General features: G+C 35.7%; 1 protein-coding gene across 2 annotated transcripts in view; it reads left to right on the top strand.

Annotated features, from left to right (window-relative positions):
* Positions 1-13,645, top strand: part of LOC122797179 (D-threo-3-hydroxyaspartate dehydratase-like) — a 1,365,126-nt gene that overhangs the window by 303,926 nt on the left and 1,047,555 nt on the right. The gene's annotated exons all lie outside the window — the stretch shown is intronic.

The following is a 13,645-nucleotide window of genomic DNA, read 5'->3' as shown; positions in this document are numbered from 1 at the left end:
TACCAATTTCTAATGCTGTTTCAGATTTTGACAGTATATTAGTAAGTCATAACATTTGTAGTTGTTAAATTGCTGCTCAGATTCACTTTATAATTAAGTTAATATTATTCCTGTTTTTGTACTCTAGATTTTAGTTGTAGCTTGGTGGATATATGATCACAAGTTACTGATCTTGGGTCATTCATAGGACCATGGAATGCAGAGTACAACAAAAGCAGAATCAATTCAATGTAGCACAGAGGCTGACCCACCGAGCAAATGCAGTTGTGCAAGTCTATAAATGTGTGCATATAAAGAGAAGGATCAGCAGAGTTAAATATACCTGTGCTACATGTGTAGCATTGCTGTGTTTGTTATTGAGCAATATGCTGATTTCCTGATGTAGAAGTCTTAAGACGGACGTCTGGCCCGATGGCACAGAAGCCAGGCATCATTCTGTGCTTCCAGTGGCCTGTGTTTGGGAATGTACTCAGGCTGCTGGTAAGGTTTGTTAGGGTTGATAGGATGAAGTGCTCAATGGCCAGCTCTCCCATCTTGGGAGAGAGTGAGAAAGGGACTGATGCCTGTGTGATCTCTTCTGGAGACATGGAGTTTTATAGGCTAATAGACTTAATGGAATGACATAGGCATGCTGAAATTATTGCACATTTACCACCTCTGGGATAGCGATTCTGACTGGTTTCTTCTTCTTGGATATTTCTGCTGCTGCTGCTTCGCATTTGGCCTTTGTTCCCCTGCTGTTATGACATGTACCGTAAAGCAAACTTACTGAATAACTGTCACTTTCTTTGTACTGCTGTAGGATGCCCCACAGTAAAATATGACAACATTTATGAGGGAGAAGCTTTCTTGTCGGTAACTAAGTTATCGTGCACATACTTATGGATACCTTATACCTGCTTGGACCTTTGGGTACTAATACAGTAGCCTGATAATTTATACAATAGTAAAGAAATGGCATAGTGGGCAGAGAACTGAGTAGCAGTAGCAGAAATATGCTGACTGATAAAAGTATAGCGCTTACTTAGGTGTGCTAAGGTCCTGACTGTGGCGCAGTACATGAATTGGAATCACATCAGCAACTACACTAAATCAGACTTGTGTAAAATAAAGAAAACAAAGAAACTTAAAAGTGTGAATATGCCATTTAGTAAGGAAGACTGGCACAGGTCATTGAAGAACAGAAAGATCAGTTGTGTTGCTTTGTTACAGCTTTCATAACTTTGCTCATAAAAGGCAACTTTTTTGAATGATCACTTGTGACATTGCCAAATTTACATTTTTATAAAAGTAATCAAACTGTATTAACAGGTTCACATTTACAAATGTTATTCTTCACATATATTGCTATAGATCATATAAATTAAACAAAGTACATAAATTATTCAATTCCTGCCTTTTTTTTTTTTTTTTAAAGTGACATCTTTATTAAACCATAACTTACAACATAAGCAATCATACATTTATATAAATGAAAACAAACCACACCAACAGAATCCTACATGCAAGCATTTTACTTCACAAACCATACTGACACACTCCCAAATGCAAACACTATGCATCACTTATAATCTACCCAATCATTTCCAGTCAAACATTACATAGCTCATTCAAGTCCTGTATCCTAAACCTCATTTGTCCCTTGTATGTATTGTTCCCACAATTCCCATTTTTTCCTGTGTAGCTTGCTCCTACCCTTTTCTAAAGATCTCAGATCCAGCAGAAACGTTTACATTTTTTTTTTTTGGATTTGTTTTGGAATTTCAGTATTCCGAAACATCGGTCATATGGTCTCGATCATATGAAATTTGATGTTTCGGAATTTCGACATTCTGAAGTGAATCCCCCCATAAATATAGATATTGCTGAACCAATTTGTGTGTGGGTACATAATTTACTGCTATTGCCTTTGTTTTAGCTTTATTAATAATTCTGTGTCCTGAAAAGATCTGAAACCATCTCAAAATGTTCCACAACACTGTAATGTATCTTTCTGGCTTTGTCAGTTATAAAATATCATCTGCAAATAGAGACAGTTTTTCTTGACTGCCATACCAATTATATCCTTCCCTTATTTTCTTTGCCAGTTTTTCTAAGTGTAATGCAAATAAACAGTAAAGAAAACACCCCTGCCTGGTTCCTCTGCTTAATCGGAAGTTATCAGAGAAGACCCCACCCACTTTAATTTTCACCTTTGATCCCTTATATTTCCTCCTAATCAACCTTATATTTTTTTTTCAGGAAATGCAAATGCTTCTGTTGCCCTGCTCATAGAGTCCCAGCTTACTCAAATGCTTTCTCTCTGTCAAGACCCACCAACAACAGTGGTATTTTCTTACATTCTGCTTTCCTCTGGATCATCAGTGTTCTGTATTTACCTCCCATCCACAAAACCACATTGATCCATATCTATCAATTTTGGAATTAGTTTTGCCATTGTTTTAGCCATTGAACACTTTTATAATCATGGTTTAGTATTGAAATAGACCTGTATGAAGCTGGATCTTTACCCTCTTCAGGTATTACAGCTACCACTGCTTTCTTCCAAGATGTTTGTACTTCTCTTTCTCTTGAAATACTGTTAAACAAAACCTTCCAAATCTTTCAGTTTTCCCTCCTAGCTTCCAAACTTCTACAGGAATACCATCTATTCCTGGGGACTTTCCTGTAGATTTGTTATATATCACAATTTTTATCTCATCGCCTCCTATTCTAACTGTTGGTAATTAAGCCGCATCTACCTCTAACCTTGTCATATTTAATTCTTCCATAAACATTTCCATTTGTATCTTTTCCTGATTTCCATATTTTTCTGCTTTATACAGACTTTCATAGAATTTTAGAAATATTTTAATACCTATACAGGATCTCTTGTTACCTTCCTTGTTATAAGCTCCTTAAGCTTGGTAACAGCTGTTTTTACTTTCTGTTGCCTGAGTCGTTGCGCTAAATGTTTTTGTGCTCTAGCGTTAATCTAAAAAGAGTTGCATAACAACAGTCTTTGTAAACTCATATATGTTTTTGAGGTAATCCCTTATTTTCTGCTTAGCATTCTGCAGGTATTCCTACTCTTGTTCTGTGGGATTCCCTCTTATTCTGCAATACTTTAACATTTGTCAGTCCCTCTTAATAGTTCTTGTTACTTCTTAACCGTAGCTCCTTTGTTTTGTTTCCACCCTATTTTTAAACTCTACCTTAATTATATCCCACTGCCTAGCTATATTTTCAGAAGTAATTTCTGTCCTCTCGACTAGTTCTTGAGTAATCTCCACTACCCATTCCTTATATTCCTCTTGTCAAAAGATAGGTGGGAAAGCACCAGTGTCTTGTTTTTATTTCATTACCCTGTGGTTTTATTTTAGTTGTTATTGGCATATGATCTGAAGTAGTTATCGCTTGCGTATCAAGGCCTTCAATTAAATGCATATGTTTCTGTGAAATGTAAATTCTGTCTAGCCTAGCTAAATTTTTATAGCTTGGGGAATAGAATGTAAGTTCACGCCGAACTCCTGTTACTGAATTTACATCTTCCATGCCAATATTTTCATAAATTTATTGGAAAATCTAACCTCCCTTGTTATACTTTCTTTTCTGGGCCCCCCAGACACATCCTCACTGCTGGAAATCAAAATCCAGTCCCCACCTATAAGTAATAATCCCTGCTCAAAACAGATTTTCTCCCAGAATTTTCTTAAGCTTCATTATAGCAGTTTTAAATGAAGTGTAAATACATGCCAGTGTAATCCTCCTCACTTGCCATTAGTCACTTAGCACTACAAATCTGCCAATACTATCTCTTTTTTTATCCTCTTCTATCAGTATTGGAGCTCCTCTTGCAATTAATATAAGTACTCCTATTTTCCTTTGTCCTAGATATTCCACTGAATAACCATCCTGAAAACCTTTCTTTATCAAATTCACATGGTCATTTCTTTTCAGTTGTGTCTCCTGTAGCATAGCTATTCACACTTTATCTGAGAGACCATTGCCATTTAAAAATATTACAGAAAGCATCATTATATTAGAAAGTTATTATTCCCACCTTTTATGTATAACACCTTTTTTGTTAAATGTCTAGTTCCAACTGTTGTGTTAAATGCATGTACAGTTTGGCGGGTTTAACTTTTATATAGTTGTTTTTTGTCATGTCTATTTGAGCAAATGCCACATCTTACAAAACTTTTTGTTTTATTGAAAGCCCTCAAACAAAAACAAACAAACCCCCAATACCCCCTAAATCCTACTAATTTAATACTAACACACAAAACTATGTACATCTTCAAATATTGAAGTTTTTACCCTGCTAATAGAAACAAATGTCTCAAACTGATAGCCGCACTCACAGACTTGAGGCAACCTAAAAGAAAGATTATCCATGCTAAGATGCATGGTGCAGTTTGTGCTTCTACTAAATGCTGAGTTTATCTTATCTTTATAGCTTTTCCAGCTGGGAAACCTCTTAATGCTTTAAGAGAATATTATTTCCTAGCCAGTTTCTCATTTCTTTTTTTTCCCCAGCCAATCACTCTCCATCAGACTATAACCAATTTCTCTGTATTAAATTGTCTCTATGGGACATGAGAACCAGACAGCCAATTTTTCATTATCAGATTGTCTGAATGGTGACATTAGAGCAAGAAGGTCAATTTATTTTTATCATTGTTTCCATGGAGACATGAGAGGCTGATACAGAATTGCTCATAAGCATGCATTCATTTGCTAGAAAAAAGCCTCATAATATTCAATATATATTTTTTTTAAAGCTTTCTGTTAAAGCTTGTTACTAATCAATCTAAGGTCTTTAATCCAGTCATTCCCCCATGCAAGAATGAGAAAAAGCACATTCATTTTTATTTTGTCATGCTCTTTTAGCCAGGATTTTTTTTACATTGCAGTGCCTACATTTCTTAAATCTGAGCAAGAAAGAAGGAGGAAAGGGGGAAAGAAAGGAAACAAAGAACAGCAGTATCTATTTACAATCCCCATTACACTTAAAAATAACTGAGAAAATGTTATACCATGCAAAGAAAACAATGCACCACAAAAATAGTACTGTTAAGAAAAAGAAAAAAATCTTTACTTACAGTTAACTTTCTCCCCTTCCCCAAAGCTTTTTTTCCAAAGAGTAATGACATGAAGTAGGGCACATACTTTAGAGACCCCACAGTCCAACAAATATGAAAAAGTCCAATATTTTCAGATTTTCCAATTCTGTCATATTTCACAAATGTAATTACTGCATTGTAATCCCACATTAAGTTACTGGTTTTATTACTGTTCATCTCCATCTCCCAAATTGTGTCTCTGCTTCATTTCCAATGTACTCTTGATTCTTTTCTGTTGTGCTCCCTCCCTTCTCTCCAACATTTTCCATTGAAACATTGGGAAAGATTTCACAGGTACATTCCTCTCTGTGGTCTTTATTACCAGAAGAACAAGAAGCAGAGTCTCCTTCTGTTTCACAGATCACTTTTTGTTGGACAAAATTTTGTATTTCCTCTTTAGCATGTACTTCATCCAAAAAATGTTGTCCTTCAGGGAAGAATACCTTGAAGACAGCTGGGTACAGCCATTTGAATCTCACACCTGTGTGTTGACATTCCCTGAATAGTGGAATTAATATACTTCTCTTCTGCCTGGTGTACGATGAGTAATCATTCTCCAGAAACACTCTGCTGTCTCCCACTTTTGCTATTTTATCCTTCTGCCATAGTTTTGTCAGAATCACCTCCTTCTGCTGGTACGATTGCATTTTTGCTATTAAAGGTCTAGGTTGCTTTCTCATAGCCAGGTTTGGAGCATACACATGATGTGGCCTTTCAACTAAGTTCCTGCTGTGGAGTATCAGTCCAGTTGCTTATTTGTGCTTTCATAAAATAAATGCAGTCTTTTCCTTCCAGCTTTTCTGGTATAGCTGAAAATCACAGGTTTTTCCTACGTGCTCTGTACTCTAATTCTATTTTTTTTTGAGACATCTCTTCCTGAGCATTCTCATATTCATCCAGCCTTTTCTTCATTTCAGCATCTGATTCTTGCAACTTTATCATCACATCTTAATATCTGTTTAAAGCCACTTTCATTTTTTACAGCCTTTTGTTGTTTGTGTTGATATACTTCATCAGTGTTTTGTTTATTTTAAACAGGTTTGTGAGCATTTGTCTTGTACCTTTCTATTGGTTACTGGAAGTCATGTCTGGAAGTTACATCACTTTTTGCTAAACAGCTGCAAAACTTTCCCCCAGTCAGTGTTTCTTCCTCATGTTTTGTAGCTGCTTTTTTCAGGTGCTCTGTATTTCTTTTTTTGCTGACATCCAGGCAGTACACTTACTAGCCAGTTACTGAAATTTACCCATAAACACAAAAGTCTACTGGCCTTCTCTGTTGAGTTTCTGTTTTCACACTGGGAGAGCTAGAGTTAAGCTGTTACTCAATGTGCAGCCATCTTGGAAGTCCTCTTTAATTGTCTTATTTGAGCCATTTCTTAACTGGATCCTGAATTACTAAGACCAATATGATGCTTCCTAAACAGTTTTACTGCACTTTTTCACAAGCCAATACATTTTGGTTATTAAAAACAAATTATCACAAGCATGTGATTTTCAAAACTACTGCACACAATAAAAGTAAATGTTTTGAGTTTGCAGCAGCATAATTAATTGAAAACACACTAAGCATGGTAATGAGTGGTATTTTAAAAAACCCTTCTGCCTCTGTTCCAGTATTCAGAAAATTGTCAAAAAATAGGACTTGGCAAAGATGTTTAGCATGGTGAATTACATGATTAAACTAATGAAATTCTCTTCCTGTCAGCTGCTGGCCCACTAAAGCAGTGACTTAAGTGAACCAAATAAAATTCCAGTATTCATTGTTTAGTAATTGCTCTTTCAACATTGTGCATTTTGTTTAGAGTTCAGTATTGAGTGAAAGAGTTCAGTATTGAGTGAAAGTCTTTTTGGAAGGGTCTAGGACAAAATGTTGATGAAACCATTGTGAATGCTTGTGCTAGATATGAAAACATTGAAGACGCACAGTTACAAAGAAAATGTATTTCATTGGGGGTGGAGCCCTGGAAATTATTATAGCAAACTCTGAGGATATTGCTAGTTATAGGAAAGCGATATATTTTATTGCTTTACAAAAGTGAGTATCTCCCTTTCTGCATTGACTGGTGACTTCATAATGGGGAAACAAGGATTTTTTGTAGTAGTAGTGATAGAAGTGTGTGGTTTGAGAACTTTGGATTCATAGAAATTTTGCCCATTCCTTCTGTAAGTAAGCTTATTAGAGTATTCAATTTTATCAACATAAAATTGCCACTAAACAGGTAACATTGGATATCATTCACCATAATGCAAAGCCACTGTTGTAGTAATTACTTTGGGAGTGAATTAGATGTACACAGTAGCTCTATAACAAATTTATCTTTTAGATAGGTAGTGTGCAATAAACACAATACATGTCCTTTTTTCTTTCCCATCCTAAATTTACAAGATATAACTTGTAGTAGTAATCTGGAATTTCTTCAAATAAAGTGAATCTTTGTTTAGAAAATCAGCTCAGCAGTTATCCTCACTAGTCTGCTCATTTGTCTTGGAGTGTTTGGTAAACCTTTGACATTTTTTAGAGCGGTGAAGAAACTCTTTCCATGAACTGCAGATGAGAAGAGAAACGGCCTGCTACCTAGAGTCAGTGAGCTGTTGTATATAAACTTGACTGGTTTGTCTTGCAACTGTTAAATGGGTGTAAAAGTCAGAGGTACATAGAGCACAGTACAGTTGTCTTCTGCTAATGATGGTATTAGATACATCAACTTAGTTTTTCATATGCCACCTGTCTGTCCAAAACTTTTTATTTCAGATGTCTTTGAATAATACGTTGACAACCGTGCCCTGGACCAGCAATCGAGAAGCCTCAATCCTCACCACTAACACCAGGGAAGTCGTCTCCTAGAAGAGGAAAGGATAATTAATACACACAGTAAAGTACAATTTCCCTTAAGTGCACACAGAGATCACAGTCAGTCTGGGGCTGCTTGTTCCCTTGCTCACCAGGTCCCCAATAAGACTCCGCACTGGCACAGCTATAGGGTCCAGGTCTCAGCCTAGCTGGGCAAGCTAAAACCTCCTGTACCCTCTCTGTCCAACCAGTGCTTCATGTCCCTGCCAGGTAGCTGACACAACACACACACACTTTGAGATAAGTATTTATACAACTTCACAGACACTCCTGGGAAAGGCGGACACAGATTCTCTAGCTGTGCCCCTTTACCCAGACTATACGGTAGTAATTACTGCCATCACCCAACTAATATCGGCTACTAAAAGGCCCTTAAAAGGGTGTCCAATTATTACTGTGCAATATTATTATCCAATGGTAATGTGACTATGCAGTCTAAGGCATATTAGAGTGGCCTTTTACAATAAACTCTATAAATATGCAATGTACTCTAGAGCTTATCTCTACACAAACCAACCACATGTAGAAGGTTTTAAATATTTCTAATAATAAATAATTAAAACACAAGACAAAACTACTACACCACAGAGATATCGAAGTGTTCAGAGATCACACAGAAACTTAAAATAATACAGTAGGGCAGGTCTGATTTCAAAGAAAAATACCCATTTAATCTTTACTTGCTTTAACTATTCCTACAAGAAATCACAGTGCTAGAAACTTACATGTGAGCTTAGGCAGAGTGCTGAGTTAGATGTCCAAAGTCAAAATGCTCGAGGTCTCTTGTGAGAAATAGTATTTAAACATTACTAACAAACCTGTCTCTAAGGCCCTCCCAAATTATATCATTTTTGACACTTAGGTTTTCCCAGTATTCGTATTGCATCATCTTAACACCTGGTCTGAGTTCTTAGGCCGCAAACTGCATTATTTAGCAATCTAATACCTGCACAGAAACTTACAACTATAGAAGAAATTTCACATGTATATTCTAACAGAAACTAGAGCAGTAAAGCACATTCCACATCTAAATTTTGGTCATAAACGTTAGCCTTAAAACAATGGGCATGAAACTTTCATCCAGCCTCACTGGAGCCGAATTCAAACATGAAAGGGTCACAACATGCTTCACTGGCCCAGTAGAGTGCAATGGTGTCACATATTTTGCAGTTCCACATTTCACAGTATTCTTTACACTCAAGAAACATGCCTGTATTTTACATTTATTATCAAGAAAACATGCCTGTATTTTACATTTATTTACAAATGCCAGAATTATATATCAAATTGTATTTGACTAGGCTGGCAGCCTTCTCTCATCTCTCCCCAATCGTCACAAATACTATATTTGCTTTTATATTGAATGTTTTAAGTTTTGTTGCCTAATTTAATTTTCATTTCCAAAAGGTTGTGGTTGGCTGCTTTTTGATGTATATAAGGACAGTTGCACAGAAGTGGTGATTGTAACTGTTGGCACATGCAATTTGAAGAGATAGACTGCTTAGCTCTAGTTAAAAATAAATACTACCAATTTGTTACTGTTGTCTTGGCTGATGGCAGTGTTATCATAACATTGGAAAAGGGGTTGTGGTACTCCAATGGGAAGTTTTAGCTTCTCCTATAAAACATATTACATCCATGAATGCAAAATAATTTTAGTCGAGATATAATTACTGCTGGCAAGATGGTATTGAAAGGCACTGGGCTGAGAGTGAGGTGGATGAAGTCCTGGAAAACAATGTTTTAACTGTCTCTATACCTGTACAGCTGTATGGTACGAGACCTATTTGGATGCACTTTATATGTGTGTGGTTTGCATATTGAAAATCCACTGGAGGTATTTGCTTGTATAAATGCACAGTTCTGAGAAAACTATCATATCTTTTGCTGATGCCACCAGTGGATGTCTAAAACACAGGTTATTCAGTAATCCACCTAACAAATCAAAATATTTGTCTTGCTGGCTTTACATTTAAAATGAAAATAAAGCAGTACCTTTTATTATTTTCCATCAACTATTTACAACCCACACAGATGCTCTAAGAAACAGACTGCCTTTTAGAAGTCCCAAGCTGTAGGTCCTAAAGTGGTGCTGATTTCAGGGGTGTAGTGCAGATGCTTTCTTCCCGAGTGCTGTAGCAATTATCCAATACACGGTTCCTGCACTCCATACCTCCAGGGTGTTTTTAGGTAAGCTCCTGCTCACCCTTCTAATACTCAACATGAGGAACAAGTCCTCATGTTTTGGTGTTGCAGGCTACCTCTTTTTGTAGAGCATTGATCAGTGTGCTTTTACCTGGCCAGTACTTAATTTTTCTATCATTGTGTGATCTTGTCATTCCCAAGGCACATTTCAAGGCATTTATACTTTTTCAGTCTCTGCATATTACAGCTTCCTCCCTTGTATCATAAAACCAAGGGTATTGGTTTAATAACAGTGGATTGCATGACCTTAACAACCCATCAACATTTCTGTTGGATAGACTGGGCTTGTGGTCACTGCATAATGAAAGGATTGGAGGGACAGTGCCCATGAGAATGGTTTTATGTTGTTATTGTAGAGGACAATGGGACGTTACCAAACTGAAATGCCTACCGAGTAAAGAATACTTTTGGGGGTAGAAAGCCTACTTGACCTTTAAACACTATGGCAGAATATCTCATTTTTGCTTTGCTCACCTTTCTGTTGATGTAGTACATAGTGTTTCTCATCTTCTCATCTTAAACATTTATGGGTAGCACTGCCCCAAACCTACTTCTGTTGCAGTGTTATACAGGACAAATTCTGTAGTAAAATTAAGAGTAACTAGCACAGATTCAGAACATAGAATCCTTTTTTGTCTTTAAATGTTCTGTCTGTCTCATTAGACCATTGTTTCCTTACTGATTCTCTTTTTTTTCCTAAGATTTTTCAAAGGATAGGCAACAATTTTGAAATTAGGAAAAAACTTTTTGTAATAACCTAGTCCAAGAAAAGGCTTTTAGTGGAGGGTACAGGTCAGTTTTTATGGCCTTTCTTTATTTTTTATAACTTGTGGCCACCCGTCTTCCTACAAGTTATCCCAAAAAGTATATTCCACCATGCAGAATTTACAGAGCTTTGTATTCACACTTAGGCCTTCCTGTCTTACATGTTCTAATACATACTGAACTTTCAATAAATGAGATTACAAATAAATAACTGTTATTATCCAGGTATGCAGGCAGTACACCCTGAGTGGGCCTTAAATGTTTTATCCATCCATCTCTGAAAAGTAGCTGGGGCTCCATATAGGCCAAGTGGTAACACTGTGTACTCAAACACAGTCAGGGGTTACAAAGGCTGTTTTTTCTTTAGCAGATCAGGTGTTCATAGTTCATATGCAAATATTAGGCTAGCTGCCCTTGTGGACCATTTTAAGCCTAGCCAATTTCCCTTTTTTAGTGAGTATCAAACTCAGTACCTTGTGTTTGTGAGGTAAACACCTTAACCATTACTCCAACCTCCAAACCCTTTAGTGGTATTGGCTATTACGCCTTTGTCAAGTATAGCTTTAAGTATTTGAACTTTCCAATTTCTTGTTATTAACTTCTCAGTTCTGGTTATGGGATAGCTTTAAATCTTATTTAAAATTCTGTTCTGTTTTGAAAAAAAAAAAAGAAAACCTGTTTATTGTTTTAACATATAAGAGAAATATCATAACAATTTTATACAAGTAATTAAAAATAGGTATTATTATAATATTCAACAAAACAACTAAAGTATTTACAAAGACATCCACTACAATCAGATCAATTAATTAAACTAAAATATCATGCTATTGAAATTAAAATTTTTTTAACAAATTTTGTAAATTATCCCATACAATATAATAAGATGTTTTTCTATTTGTTCTTGTCCTAATTGTGTTTATTTCCGTATGGCACACTATATTCATAACATTTTTAAATTCATTGAACGAAGGAGGTGTATCTGAAATCCAATTTCTAGTTATTATTTTCCTAGCCACTGCTAGAATAGACCATAACAAGGGACGCTTAACCTTTTTAACACTTTGAGGTACAGGTGTGTTGAATAATATAAGAGCTTTAGAAATAATGAAATTATCTGTAAAAAGAGCCTGCAAAAATTCATTAATTGACTTCCAGTATTCTTTCAATTTTATACAGTCATAAAACATATGAGCCCAGTCAGCATTAATTTCTACATTACATCTCTTACATAAATTATCTTTATTATTTATTTTATTCATCATCAAAGGTGTATAAAAAGATCTATGTAAAAATTTCCATGTATAAAGTCTCCAGACAATGGAAGACGTAGTTCTATAAGCAGATTCCATTATATATTGTTTATCTTGTTGATTTCCGTTAGGTTTTCTGAAGTCATCACTTAGTCTGAGAATTTCATTAGCTTTAGGAGCTAGCACTTTTTGGCTGATTCATTTATTACGTGGCTATTCTGACACGCCTAGATTGAGCATTTGTTAATTTCACTAACTGTTTCTCTGACACGTGCACTGTATAAGTCCTAAGCCTAACCTTCACTGCAGATGTTGCCTTTGTATCATTTTCAATTAGTTCAGGTTTCCCAGGATTTATAGGAACACTCATTTATTTCTTAATACAAATTTGTTCACTTCCTGTTTTTGTACAAATATTCCTGTATCTGTACCTCAGGGAAAAAAAAAACTTCTCTGGTCTCTCCTTTGAGTTTCCTCTTAGAAGTTAACCATTAAACTTTTCACTTCTTTCCATGGTTTCAGTACATTAATATGACAGATATGTAGTCTTCCTCCTTTCTGGTTTCCTAACCTTGTACTTTACTGCTTTTATTCTTTCTGTCACTTCAAATGGCCCTTGCCAGTTAGTACCTTACATGGAAAACATACTATTGGCTAATATGTGATGTCCTGGGTTAAATTCTGTAAATCACAGTTTTACTATAAAGTATTTGTTTCCTTTTCTGGGCTTTCTGCATTCGCTCCTTTATATGCTTAACCAGCTTTAAAGATTATGTCTAAAGGTGGAAAACAATTTTTTTTCTTTTCACACAAAAAAGAGTTTGTATGCATCTATATGCATACAAACACTTTTCTGAACAAAAAGAAGTTTGTTTTGTATGTTTTAGAAAATTATACACTTTTAAGGTTATCTTTCAAATGTGGAAGACTAAACGTATGGAACCATGTTAACAGCAGTAATGTTAATGGCTGGGTGGTAGGTATTTACGTCACTCTAGGCTCCAGCTCTACTGGTGCTGGGTTAGTGTAGGCAAGTAATTGTGAGTGTACTAATTATGTAACTGCCGAGCTATTAAATTAACAGTTTGGCAAAAACAAGAATGATTATTTTTTCCAAACTGTTAATTTATCAATGTGGTAATTACATAACTAATACCCAATTATTTACTTACGCTAAGCCGGCACAGTAGAGCTGCAACCCAGAGTGACGTAAATGCATGTTGAATGGCCATTAATATTAATGCCCTAAACATGTATGTTTAGTCTTCCTCGTTTGGAAGATAAGTTTAAAAGTGGTTAAGTTTTTAAATTCTGCAAAACAAACTTTTCTTTGTACACAGAAAAATGTTCACTTTCATAAAGATGCACACAAACACTTTTTTGTGTTTAAAAAAAAAAAAAAAAAAAAAATTGTTTTGTGCCTTTAGACATGATCGTTAGTCTGTCTTCCAACCTGGCATGAGTTC

This window comes from Protopterus annectens, chromosome 3.part0 (assembly GCF_019279795.1).
Source record: "Protopterus annectens isolate FY-2018-M chromosome 3.part0, PAN1.0, whole genome shotgun sequence".
In the NCBI taxonomy this organism is placed as follows: domain Eukaryota; kingdom Metazoa; phylum Chordata; order Ceratodontiformes; family Protopteridae; genus Protopterus; species Protopterus annectens.
The sequence above is the reverse complement of the archived record's forward strand: the minus strand, read 5'-3'. Positions and strand labels throughout refer to the sequence as shown.